We start from the raw sequence: 13,506 nt of genomic DNA, 5'->3' as shown, positions 1-13,506 counted from the left end.
CGGTCTTAACCTATGCCGCCATCTTGGTTCTCCTGATAACAGACTTTAATGAAGTATAATTTATATGCAGTAAAGTACACAATTCCTAAATGAATATTGCTCGGTACCGTTTTGCATAGGATTCTTGTGTCCTCAATGCCTGTGGTCAATTTTAGAACTACAAACATTTGGCATCATAAGTAATCTGCACTTAGGTGCCATCTGTCAATAAAGAGTGAACTACTAGCATCTAATAGTGACACTGCAGGAGAAGCGTGATCGCGCTCCCCTGTACCAAAAGGGTTAAACAAGTTGAAGAAATACCCCTCTTTTTCCAGCTTGCTGAAAGTTTTTATCATGAATAGGTGCTAGATTTTGTCCCATAGTTTTTTTGCATCTATTGATATTATTTGATATATTTTCTTTAGCCTGTTAAACTGATAAATTACATTATAGCCGTGCATCACTTAAAAAAAAGGGATATGTTTTGAGAAATGCATTGTTAGGTGATTTTGACATTGTGAAAATAATGTAAAGTGCATTTACAGGAACCTAGATGCTTTAGCTTACTACATACCTAAGCTCTATGATATAGCTTATTGCTCCTAGGCTACAAACCAGTACATGTTACTATACTGAATACTCTGGGCAATTATAACACAACTAGAGGCCCAATGCACAAAATTCGTGCAAGGGGCTCGGCACCGGCCACTGCAGTGGCCTCCTCAGCCCCTGCCGCCGCGGCTTTATCCAGAAGGTCGACTGAAAGGATGTGTGGTCTAATTAGCATATTACACTGTTATCATTATAGTTGATAAGTATTTGTGTATATAAACATATATAAACATAGAAAAGGTACAGGAAAAAATACAGTATAAAGGATATATAAAATGATACACCTATATAGGGCACTTACCACAAATGGAGTTTGCAGGACTGGAAGTTGCTCTGGGTAAGTCAGTGAGTGAGTGTTGAGAGAATATGGAGTCCTTAAGGTGGACAACTGGGAATAAATGGAGAGGCAAGAAGGGAGGAGAGCCCAGAGGGCAACAGATGTAGCCCTGAAGCCAGGAGGTGGGTAACAGCTCTGCCGGAGAGGGGAGAGGGGAGGAACCTGGTGGTAGCAGATGCTTCTGTGGGCTGATAAGAACAGAGAGTCTTGGTGGGCTCTCCAGCAGGGGTAGCAGTGTGAATAGCAGCTGAGCCAACTGAGACGCTTTGATAAGGACACAAGATAGGGGACAAGGACACAACATAGGGTTTCTGCTGCAGCTTTCTGCTGTCAGGTGTGGGTGTTTCAGGCAAAGAAATGAAGCAATAGAGCTTTGCCGCCCCATGGACTCCCCAAACTAGCCTCCACTTGTCCTTGGTGTTGGGGTGAGGAGCACATTATCTGAAAACAGAGGGCTATTGCAGTAGAAATGTTTTTTCCCCCTCTATGATTGATCCCCAGTTGGGGTAAATGGCGCTGTGGCTGAAGTCCCGGCTGGTCAAAACAAATCCCACCCACAAGCATCATGTCTGTACTGTCTGTACTGTCTGACAGAAACCCAAGAAGTTCAGCTCTGGGAGATCATAGAGGTAAAAATCTTGTGATTCAGTGACACCTACCGGAAAATAGGAGAAAAACCTCTTCATAGAAAGCTGCTAGAGAAAGGACAGTAATTTGATAGATGCCTAGACAGAGGAGACTAGCAATTACCATGAATAACCAAGGTAATGAGGACTCTAGAAAGAAAATGAAAAATCTCTAGAAAGCAAGCTGGAACACATGGAAATATGTTATATAAATGACAGAGAATTCAAGATTGCAGGTCTGAAAATACTCAAGGAGATGTGAGAAAATAAAGACAGGCAATTCACTGCACTCATTAAACAAATTAATGAACTAGATGAGTACTTTACAAAAGATCTTGAAATTTTTTAAAAAGAACCAATCAGAAATCCTGGAAATGAAGCATGAAATTAGAGATTAGGAGTGAACTGAGCATAGGAAACAGAGCTGACCAGATGAAAGAAAGTATTTGTGACATTGAAGATAGGAATCTAGAAATGACAAAGATGGAAGAAGAAAGAGACCTGACCATAAAAATAAATAAAAGAGACCTACAAGAACTATCTGAATCCATTAGAAAAAGTGCATAAGAATTATAAGAATACCAGAAGGAGAGAGGAACAGAGATACTCAAACAAATAGTGGAAGAGAACTTCCCAAACCTATGGAAAGAGCTAGATTCTCAAATCCAAGAAGCAAACAGAACACCTAGTTACTTCAATCGAAAGAGGCTCTCTCCAAGACACATTGTATTAAAATTGTAAAAAATAATGACATAAAAATCTCAAAGTAGGAAGTGACCTACAAAGGAAAACCCATCAGAATTTTGTCTGACATATCAGCAGAAACTCTACAAGAGTGGAACCAAATATTCAAACAACTGAAAGAGAGAAATTGCCAGCCAAAAATAATATATCCAGCAAAATTATCCTTTAGATATGAAGAATAAATACTTTCCCAGACATACAGAAACAGAGGGATTTAATCACTAGAAAATCTTAATTGCAGGAAATATACAAGGCAGTTCTACCTGAAACAAAAAGCATAAGGTTGCAATGCTAAAAGTAAGATCACCCAAAATATATAACCTTCCTAGAGTATATCATGAAGAATTGGAAAATCTAAATAGACTGATAATCATCGAGGAAATTTAAACAACCATCTAAAACCTCCCTAAATTTAAAAGCCCAGGACCAGATGGCTTCACCAGTGAATTCTACCAAACATTCAAAATTTTTTAAATCTATGCAATTGTAAAAAAGGGGGATCTCTTTCACTTTGTGACAGAATGAATGGACCTAGAGAATATTATGCTAAGTAAAATAAGCCAATCTGAGCAAGACAAACATCACACGATCTCATTATTTGTGGAATCTTAAGAATAAAATGTATTGGCTGGAAGCATGGAGGCATAGAACAGACTGACATATCTTGATGTGGGGACAAAGTGGGGGAGGGGATGGGTGGCGGAGGAACAAGAAGCGATAAACCAAAGAACTTATATACTAATGCATGGCCTTGGGCAATAGGGTAGTGAAGAACTGGGGGAGTGAATTGGGCCTGGGAGGTGGAGGGTAAAGGAAGGGAAATGGGAGACATCTGTAATAATATCAACAATAAAAATTACTTCTAAATAAATAAAACCTGTCTTTCTGAAACTCTTCCAAAAAATTGAGGAACAGACAACACTTCTGAACATATTTAATGAAGACAACATAACTCTAGTAGCAAAAACCTGGCAAGGATAACAGAAGAAAAGAAAACTATAGACCAATATCTCTGATGAATCCTAAACAAAATACTATCAAATCAAATACAATACATAAAAAAATGATACATCATGATCAAGTGGGGTTCATTCCAGAGGTACAGGGATGGTTCAACATATGCAATTCAATTAATGTAATGCACCACATCAATAAAAGTGGATAAAAATCATATTATGTTATCAGTAGATGCTGGAAAAGTATTTTATAAAATACAACATCCATTTATGATTAAAACACTAAATAGAATAGGAATAGAAGGAAAGTACCTCAACATAATAAAGGCCATCCTATATAATAAAAGACTAATTGGGGATAAAGAGGTAAATGGCATAATCCTATATAATAAAAGGCTAATATGAAAATCGACCTAATGGCAGAATGACTGATCGCTATGACGTGCACTGACCACCAGGGGCAGACACTCAACACAGGGGCTGCCCCTGGTGGTCATTGTGCTCCCACAGGGAGAGTTCACTCAGCCAGAAGCCGGCCTCACAGCTGGCAAGTGCAGTGGTGGTGGTGGGAGCCTCTCCCAACTCCATGGAAGTGCTAGAGATGTCCGACTGCCGGCTTAGGCCCACTCCCCACAGACATCCGACAATTCGACATCCCTTGAGGGCTCCTGGATTGCAGAGGGCACAGGCCAGGCTGAGGGACACCCCTCTCCCGAGTGCATGAATTTCATGTGCTGGGCCTCTAGTATACAATAAAACTTCAGCTAGTATTGTACTCAATGGCAAAAAACTGAAAGCTTTTCATCTAAAATCAGGAACAAGACAAGGATACCCATTCTCACCACTCCTATTCAACATAGTTCTAGAAGTCCTACCCAAACCTAGAAGCTAAGAAAAAGAAATAAAAGGCATCCAAATAGGGAAGAAGTAAGTGTCACTTTTATCAGATGACATGATTCTGAACATAGGAAACCCTAAAGAGTCCACCAAAAAACTACTTGAAATAAATACAGCAAAGTTCCAAGATATAAAATCAATGTGCAAAAATCCATTGCCTCCCTGTATACTAACAACAAAATGTCAGGAAAAGAAATGAAAACAAACAAACCTACAATTCCTTTTGCAATTGCAACAACAAAAATAAAATACCTAGCAATAAACTTAACAAAAACCATGAAAGACCTATATACTGAAAACTGCAAAGTATTAAAAGAGATTATAAAAGGGACCTAACTGGTTTGGTTCAGTGGATAGAATGTCAGCTTGCGGACTGAAGGGTTTCGGTTTCAATTCCAATCAAGCGCACATGCCTGGGTTGGGGCCTCAATCCCTAGTAGGGGGCAGGAAGGAGGCAGCCGATCAATGGATCCTCTATCATCTTTGACAAGTTCCAAGATATAAAATCAATGTGCAAAAATCCATTGCCTCCCTGTATACTAACAACAAAATGTCAGGAAAAGAAATGAAAACAAACAAACCTACAATTCCTTTTGCAATTGCAACCAAAAAAATAAAATACCTAGCAATAAACTTAACAAAAACCATGAAAGACCTATATACTGAAAACTGCAAAGTATTAAAAGAGATTATAAAAGGGACCTAACTGGTTTGGTTCAGTGGATAGAATGTCAGCTTGCGGACTGAAGGGTTTCGGTTTCAATTCCAATCAAGCGCACATGCCTGGGTTGGGGCCTCAATCCCTAGTAGGGGGCAGGAAGGAGGCAGCCGATCAATGGATCCTCTATCATCTTTGACGTTTCTATTTCTCCCTCTCTCTTCCTCTCTGAAATCAATAAAAATCTTTTTTTAATATATTTAAAAAAATAAAAGAGTATAAAAGGCACAACAACAAAATGGGAAAATATCCCGTGTTCATGGATGGGAAGAATCAACATAGTTAAAAATGGCCACATTACCTAAAGTAATATACAGTTTACAAAAAATTATCAGATTTGTATGGGACCACAAAAGACCCCAAATAGCTAAATCAATTCTGAGAAGAAAAAAAACAAAGCCTGAGGTATCACACTGCCTGACTTCAAATTATACTATAGAGCTATGATAATCAAAACACCATGGTAATGGCAGAAAAACAAGAGGTACAGATCAATGTAACAGAATTGAGAGCTCAATTGAGATATAAAACCACATGCATATGGGCAGATAATTTTTGACCAAGTCCCAGAAAAACACAATGGAGTAATGAAAGTCTCTTTGATAAATGGTGCTGAGAAAATTGGAAAGCCACATACAAAAGAATAAAACTGGATTACACTTTGCCCCTATGTGCAAAAATTAACTCAAAATGGATTAAAGATCTAAAAATATTTGAAACAATAAATTACATGAACTCAAGATGGTGGACGAGAGTGAGACAGCAATGAAGTCACCGGCCCCTCTGTGGCTGCAGATGATGGAAGGGAATGGAAAGGGCCATGAGCACTACAGCGAATGGAAGAATGAGGAGGACAACAGCTGCAACCGGGGGTAACGAGATCCTCGGAGTTCAATTCCTGTCCAGTCTCCCACCACCTGGGTTTCTGGGGTGCGGGGGAAGTCACCGGGAGCTTTAGTGTAACCCCACCCCCCATATTCTTATTGGCTGAGGCATTGAGATTCTGCCTGGTGATTGGTTGCTGTCTTTGTCATTTACCAGGGGTTGGTGCTCAGTATATTAAGGGCCGGAGACATGCAGTACTTTTATTTTATAAAAGTTCTGTGTGTGCTTCAGGCGCCTCCCGGAAAAAGAGCCTATAGGATGATGGTTTTCGATGGCACAACACAGGTCCACATAACCGTACAGTTCAAAGGGAACGTTACTGATAGAGGTGTTGTGTGAACAATGTGATTAGCAATAACTAATAAAACACTTCGCTGCGCTTCGTCTTCAAGGAGGAAGTTAACCAGGCTATACAAACCATAATTATGTTGTAAAATGTCCCTACCAGAGAATCTGAAAATATAAACTCACCTTATAAACCCTAATAATAATAATAATAATAATAATAATAATAAATTACATAGAAGTAAGCTCAGGTACAAAACTTATGTGCTTATCTTGATCTTAGAGTACATTTTAAGAACTTAACTTCAAAGGCAAGGGAAGTAGAAGCAAAAATAAATGAATTGGACTATATCAAACTAAAAGGCTTCTGCACTGCAGAAGAAACTGACAATACAAAGAGGCAGCCAACCAGAAGGGAGATGATATTAGCAAATACTATTTCCATCAAAGGTTTAATACATAAAATATACAAAGAACTCATAACACTCAACAACAAACGAACAACCTAATTAAAAAATGGGAAGAGTACTTGAACAGGCACTTCTCCCAAGAAGACATATAAGCCAATAGATACATGAAAAGATGTTCAACCTTACTAGCATTTATGGAAATGCAAATCAAAATTACAATGTGATACCATCTCACACCTGTTAGAGTGACTCTGATAAAAAGGAAAAGCACTAACAAGTGTTGGAGAGGTTGTGGAGAAAAGGGAACCATCATTCACTGCTTGTGGGAATGTAGACTGGTACAGCCACAATGGAAAACAGTCTTGCAATTCCTTCAAAAATTAAGAATAGAGCTACCATATGACCTAGCACTGCCTCTCCTGAGTATATACCAAAATAAATAAATAAATGAATGAATGAATGAATGTATTCTTAAAGATGGATGCCCCCCTGTGTTCATTACAGTATTATTCACATTGGCCAAGACACTGAGGCAACCAAGGTGTCCTTCGATATGATTATGGATAAGGAAGATGTATTTATATACAATGGAATACTACTGAGGTATAACAAAAGATGAAGTATTGCCATTTGCGATAACATGGATAGATCTTGAGAATTTATGCTGAGTGAAACAACTCAGGCAGACAAATCTAAGAACCATATGATTTCATTCATATGTGAGATATATAACTGAAAGTTGTGGACAGAAACAGCTATCTCATTGTCACCAGAGGAAGGGGTTAGTGGAGTTCAGGGGATGAAGGGAGGCTAATATATGGTGAGGGGAGATGATTTGACTTTGGTTGGTGGGCACACAGTACAATATACACATTTTGTAACATAACAGTCCACACCTTAAACATATCATCCTGTTCCCCATTGTCACCCAAATATATGTAATAAAAATAAATGTAATAGAATAATATAAATTACAACTAGTCGGACTTCTAAAACCCCAAAACTGATCCCTTTTTCAACATACAGACACAACTGAAAAATCCAAGGATGGTAGATTGTAATGAGCAATGGAGCCTGTATGGAGAAAGGACAGAGACAGTTTCCTAAGATTAAGCTCAGTGCCTATCCTGGCTTCATAGTGCATGGAAGTAATGGAGAAATTGGGATGCAACCTGTACAGTGTAGCCTGGAGCATAAGAGAAGCAGATGTAGTTATCCCCCATGAAAAGACATCTTGCTTCCTCATTCCCCATCATGTCAGACCCATCAGAATGGGTGGCTCAGAAGCTTGCCTCCCTAGTTGCACCCTTCCCCGAAGAGCCTGGCAAAGAAAGCTAAGAAGTCACAGACTGTCTGGTGGTGCCCAAGATAATTAATTGCTGGTGGCATTTCAGGGTCAGATAGTAGCACTGCAGAAAGCAAATCTGCCTCATGCTTCCCAGCAGAGCCCATGAAAGAAAGCTTTTACCCAGAGACAGCACAGTTTGTGCCCAGTTCTCTTGTTGGCAGAGTGGCACAGCCTAAGCAGCAAAATCTTGATTTCCTTTCCTCACCCATCCTAACAGTCTAGTAGCAGCAGTGGAGACACCTTCAAACACATAGGGAGGCCAACAACATTAGTAAGAAGTAAATAGCACAGGGAACTTGCAATATCATTTCTTCCCCACTCCCACATTTCTTCACCACAGTGATGGTGCCGGTAATTTAGGCAAGCCAGTCACAGAGGGGACACCCACAATCCCAGTGAGTGTGTGGCATATTCCTTAACCTAAGTGATGCCATTTCACCTCAATCCCAAATGCAAAAAAAAGTGCTAGTAAGAGAAAAAAGTTTGCATTCAAATACCATTCACTGGTAGACAAAAGAAAGTACCTGCCTATCAATAAATGCTCAAAATTGTTGATAGCAAAGTCATCCTCCTATGTAATAAAAGGGTAATATGCAAATTGACCACACAGTGGAACAAACAGTCACTATAACTTGCACTGACCACCAGAGGGCAGACACTCAACGCAGGAGCTGCCCCCAGCTCGCAGGCCCTGATCAGGGCCTGCTGGCCAACCTCTTGGTCGTTTTTCCTGGCCGGCAGGCTCCGATAATTCGATGGAGAATGGGTAACCAGGGGTGGGTGGCGGTGGATGTGGGCGGCGCCAGGCCAAGGCCCCCAGCCTGCTGGTCGCCCCACATACAGAGGGCGACCTGCAGTGGGAAGTGGGGCTGGCAAGCGGGCAAAAACGGCCAACTTCTCGGTTTCTCCCCCTGGCCTACAGGCTCAGATCACCCGATGGGGAATGGGGAACTGGGGGTTGGTGGCGGCAGTGGGTGGGGCTGGCAAACAGGTGGGAACGGCCAACCTCTCAGTCCCACCCCCTTTCCCAGAGGGATGGGAGGAGCCTCAGATTGGGGGCTGGGGCGAGGGACTCTGGCGTCGTTGCAGGCCGGCTGAGGGAGCACCCACCCATCCCCACCATGCACGAATTTCGTGCACCGGGCCTCTAGTATCTAAATGAAAAAAGAGTTCACTACCTCAAATGTGCAGGCAGAAACAATCTATCAAATACCCTGAAAAACCAAGGTTACATGGGAGTACTAAAAGAAAAGTCTCCAGAAACCAAAGCTGTAGAAGACTGTGACTGAAAGGACAGAAAATTTATGATTGTAGCTATGAGGAAGCTCAATAACACACAAGAGAACTAGCGAAGGCGATGAGTTCAGAAAGAAAATCAATGAAGTTTCCCTCCTTTTACCAAAGGGATGGAAACTAAAACAAAAAAACAAACAAAATATAAATTCTGGAGCTGAAAAAATTAATAAATGGGATGAAGAATGTATTAGCATTAGATATAGACCTGAGCACATGGAAGAGAGAATTAGTGGGCTCAAAGATAGAAACCTAGAAATGACTCAGGAGAGAGAGAACTAAGAGTTTATAAATTAAAACAACTCTTTGAGAATTATCTGACTCCAATAGAAAGAGCAACATAAAGATGTTGGATATACCAGAAGGAGAAAAGAGTGAGAACAATACAGAGAGCATATTCAAACAAATAATTGATGAATACTTCTTAAACCTAAGCAAAGAACTGGATCCCTGAATTCAAGAAGTTAACAGAACACCTAGTTATTTATGCAAAATGATCTTGTTCAAGATACATTATATTAAAATTGTTAAAAATTAATGACAAGTAAAATTTCTAAAGGCGTCAAGGATAAAAAGAGTAACCTAGACAGGAAACCAAATTAGATTTTCATCAGGCCTTTTATCAGAAACTTTATAAGCCAGGAGATGGATGAAATGTTCAAAATATTGAAAGAGAGAAACCATTGGCCAAGAGTAATACAAGGTGAAGCAAAAGAGGTTTACACTTGTGAATAAGGGAAACAATTTGTTATTGTGTTATTATTAATTACTAGAGGCCCGGTGCACAAAATTCGTACACTCGGGTGGGGGCGGGGGCGGGGGGAGACCTTCAGCCCAGTCTGCGTCCTTTTGCAGTCCGAGAGCGCTCGGGGGATGTCCAACTGACAGCTTAGGCCTGCTCCCCGCTGTCAGACATCCTTAGCGCTGCAGCGGAAAAAGGAGAAGCTCCTGCCACCACCATTGCACTCGCCAGCTATGAGCCTGGCTTTTAACTGAGCCATGCTCCACCTGTGGGAGCACACTGACCACCAGGGGGCAGGTCCTGCATTTAGTGTCTGCCCCCCTGGTGGTCAGTGTGCATCATAGCGACCTGTCATTCTGCTGTTCTGTCAATTTGCTTATTAGCCTTTTATTATATAGGATTATATAATTTTCCATATTGGCAACTGTTAATCTACTTTTGCCACACACTCTATATTCAGCAAAGTTATGCTTTGGATAGGAAGGAGAAATAAAGACTTACCCAGTCAAAAACAAAAACTGAATCACAGAAGATGGAGAGCAAGAAGACAAAGCCAGCAAAGTCCCCACTGTTGCCTTTCTCTCTATCCCACAGCAGGGACCAGAGCCAGGTCCTCCCTCCATCTTTGGAATGCAGACTAGTAATTCATTGATAACAGTTATGAGGGTCTCCCTGTGAATAGCCAGTATAGCTCCTTTCTTTTCTGGAAGATTCCCATTCTAGAGCTGGATCTGTCAGAGCTGGAAAGTCTGGATCTGTCAGATACATCGACCTACAAGGTCAAGGACAGCAGAATTGTCAGAATGATCCAGCAAGGAAGTGAAACAGAGCAGGAGAAAATCCCTGAAGGTGATGCCCTCTTTTAGTGCAGCACCTTCAAGTTCTGGAGCACCCCCATTGCCAGCATCCACTCCTTTGAACTGGACTTAACTCTAAGCCCAAGACTTTTATCACCCATAGTGCTCTCATTGTCTTCCCTTTCAAGCCTCTTCCTTTTTCTCCTTTCCCCCTATTAATCTTGCTCTGTCCCCTCAATTGTGTTAAATCTGCCAGAGTTGTGTTTTATTTATTCATTTATTCGTTCATTTGTTCATTCATTTATTGTATCAATTTTTCTCAAAAGCCCTCAAGGCACAAAGCAAAGTGTTCAAGCAATGGAGTACTTATTGTGCTACATGGATTCTTCCTTCCCACCCCTTATTTATTCCAGAAACAGGCCTGATGGGGGAACCAGAGAGTGGTATAGCCTGATAAAATAGAAGGACTGATTTTTTTTTAACCTCATTTTAATCAGATTTAGAGATTGTTCCAACCTTCCTAATTTTCTGCTCTAGGTCAATAAATACAATTTTTTCTTCAAGGGTTGATGAATACCTTGTAAGTTTTAATGTGAGGTTATCTGCTACAAGACAGTAGGATTTCTAAAAGGTAAGGTGATAAGACACTTGCTTTTTTGATTATTCTCCTTCTCTTAGAGAAATTGTGGGTAAAGGTGTGAAGCAAACAGCAATAATGTCTTAGAACATGAAAATAGGGGAAAGACCTGAATCATTTTAGAAATAGCTAATTTCTCTCAAAAAGGTATTTTTTCTTCAAGCCTACTCACTTTACAATTTTGCTCCTAATTGGAGGTTGACAACTCTGAGGAAAATCACTCAATTTCAAATCTTACAATGCAATCTTGCTGACTATTAATATTTGGTATGGTTTTGATTCTATTTCTAAAAGACATCGGGTTAGTCAGCTGTGGGCAAACTACGGCCCGCGGGCTGGATTCGGCCCGTTTGAAATGAATAAAACTAAAAAAAATCGCTGAAACATGTTTAAGCAGGAGGGTGACTGGATCGCAGCAATGTTCCCACAGTTCACTCTTTGGTGAAAGCCTGTCTAGTTTTTGCCATATCGCCGTACCAAAATTAAGTCAATTTACTTAATTTTTAAACCAACTTTGTTCTTTTATGAATGTATTTAAAAAGGAAGCGTCTTGCCATACCACCCGAAATCAACGTGGCTATTCACGTGGAACCGCCACTCGTGTCAGTGCACCGTGCCGATGCCGGGCGGGCTGTAGACACGGGTTCCGCCGGACGCCCAGGGGCAGGTGTCGAGAGAGAAACATCGATTCAGCTGCCTCCTGCACACCCCCCACTGGGGATGTACCTGCAAACAAGGTATATGCCCTTGACCAGAATCGAACCTGGGACCTTTCAGTCCGCAGGCCAATGCTCTATCCACTGAGCCAAACTGGTTAGGGCTGAGATGTATATTGATCAATGTGTCTCAGGGAAAGTTTTTCACATATCTTGAGACCATGAAATGAACAATCTATTCTGACCCTACATCCTGTTCTAACTCCTTACAAATTTTTGATGCTGATTTGTACTACTATTTAATAATTTCTGTAACAAAGATATTCAATCCCAGAGAGGAAAAAAGCTAAGAGAATTTACCTCCACAAGATCTGCATTTCAAGAAATATTGAATGGAGCAATTGTACCTGAAACAAAAAGACAAAAGTATGCTAAACTTTGAGTAGGATGACAAAATAGACAGACAGAAGGGGCAAAGTGCAACCTTTTTTCAAAAGAGTATTAAACACTTAACTTATTATAAAGATTAAAGGGGAAATGTCTATTTTTTATTGCTTACACTATTACCAATGTTCCCCACCGCCCCAACCCTGTGCTTTCCTCCACCCAGCCCCCACAGTGCTCACTGACCTTCACCACATTGTTGTCTGTATCCATGGGCCATAGATATATGTTCTTTGACTAATCTCTTCACCTTCTTTTATACAATCCCCCACCCCGCTCCCCTCAGACAGCTGTCAATCTGTTCCATGTATTCATGCCTCTAGTTCTATTTTGTTTATCCGTTTATTTTATTCATTAGATTCCACATATAAGTGAGATAATATGGTATTCGTCATTTTCTGACTGGCTTATTTTGCTTAGCATAATAATCTCTAGGTACATCCATTCCTTTGAAAAGTGTAACACTTTTTTAAAATTGCGTAGTATTCCACTGTGTATATGTACCACAGCTTCTTTATATAGTCATCTACTGATGGGGACTTGGGCTGCTTCCAGATCTTGGCTATTTTAAATAATGCTGCTATGAACATAGGAGTTCATATATTTATTCTGATTGTTTTTTCGGGATTCTTAGGATATATTCCCAGATGTAGATTGGTGGGTCAAAAGGCTATTCTGTTTTGACTTTTTGAGGAAACTCCATACTGCTTTCCACAGTGACTATACCAGTCTGCATTCCCACCAACAGTAATATAACTTGATATGTGGTATTGTCATCCCTCCAACTTTGCTCTTCTATCTCCAAATTGCTCTGGCTATTTGGGATTTTTTTTTATTCAATATAAATTTTTGGACAGTTTGTTCTAGGTCTGAGAAATATGCCGTTGGTATTTTAATGGGGATTGCAGATAGATTTGGGTAGTATGGACATTTTAATGATGTTTATTCTACCAATCCATGAACATGGTATATAATTCCATTTGCTTAGATCTTCCACTGTCTCTTTTTTCAATGTCCTATACTTATTGGAGTAGAGGTCTTTTACATCCTTAGTTAAATTTATTCACAGTTATCTTAATTTTTCTGGTGCACTGATAAATGGAATTTTTTTTTCATTTCCCTTTCTGTGCGTTCATT

General features: G+C 40.2%; 1 protein-coding gene and 1 pseudogene across 1 annotated transcript in view; both read left to right on the top strand.

The window, feature by feature from the left end:
• The window catches only part of ABCB7 (ATP binding cassette subfamily B member 7), a 114,541-nt gene that overhangs the window by 41,245 nt on the left and 59,790 nt on the right, over nucleotides 1-13,506 (top strand). The gene's annotated exons all lie outside the window — the stretch shown is intronic.
• Nucleotides 5,614-11,162, top strand: LOC102758053 (annotated as a pseudogene).

This window comes from Myotis davidii, unplaced genomic scaffold (genome assembly GCF_000327345.1).
Source record: "Myotis davidii unplaced genomic scaffold, ASM32734v1 scaffold1409, whole genome shotgun sequence".
NCBI classification, from domain to species: Eukaryota; Metazoa; Chordata; class Mammalia; order Chiroptera; family Vespertilionidae; genus Myotis; species Myotis davidii.
The sequence above is the reverse complement of the archived record's forward strand: the minus strand, read 5'-3'. Positions and strand labels throughout refer to the sequence as shown.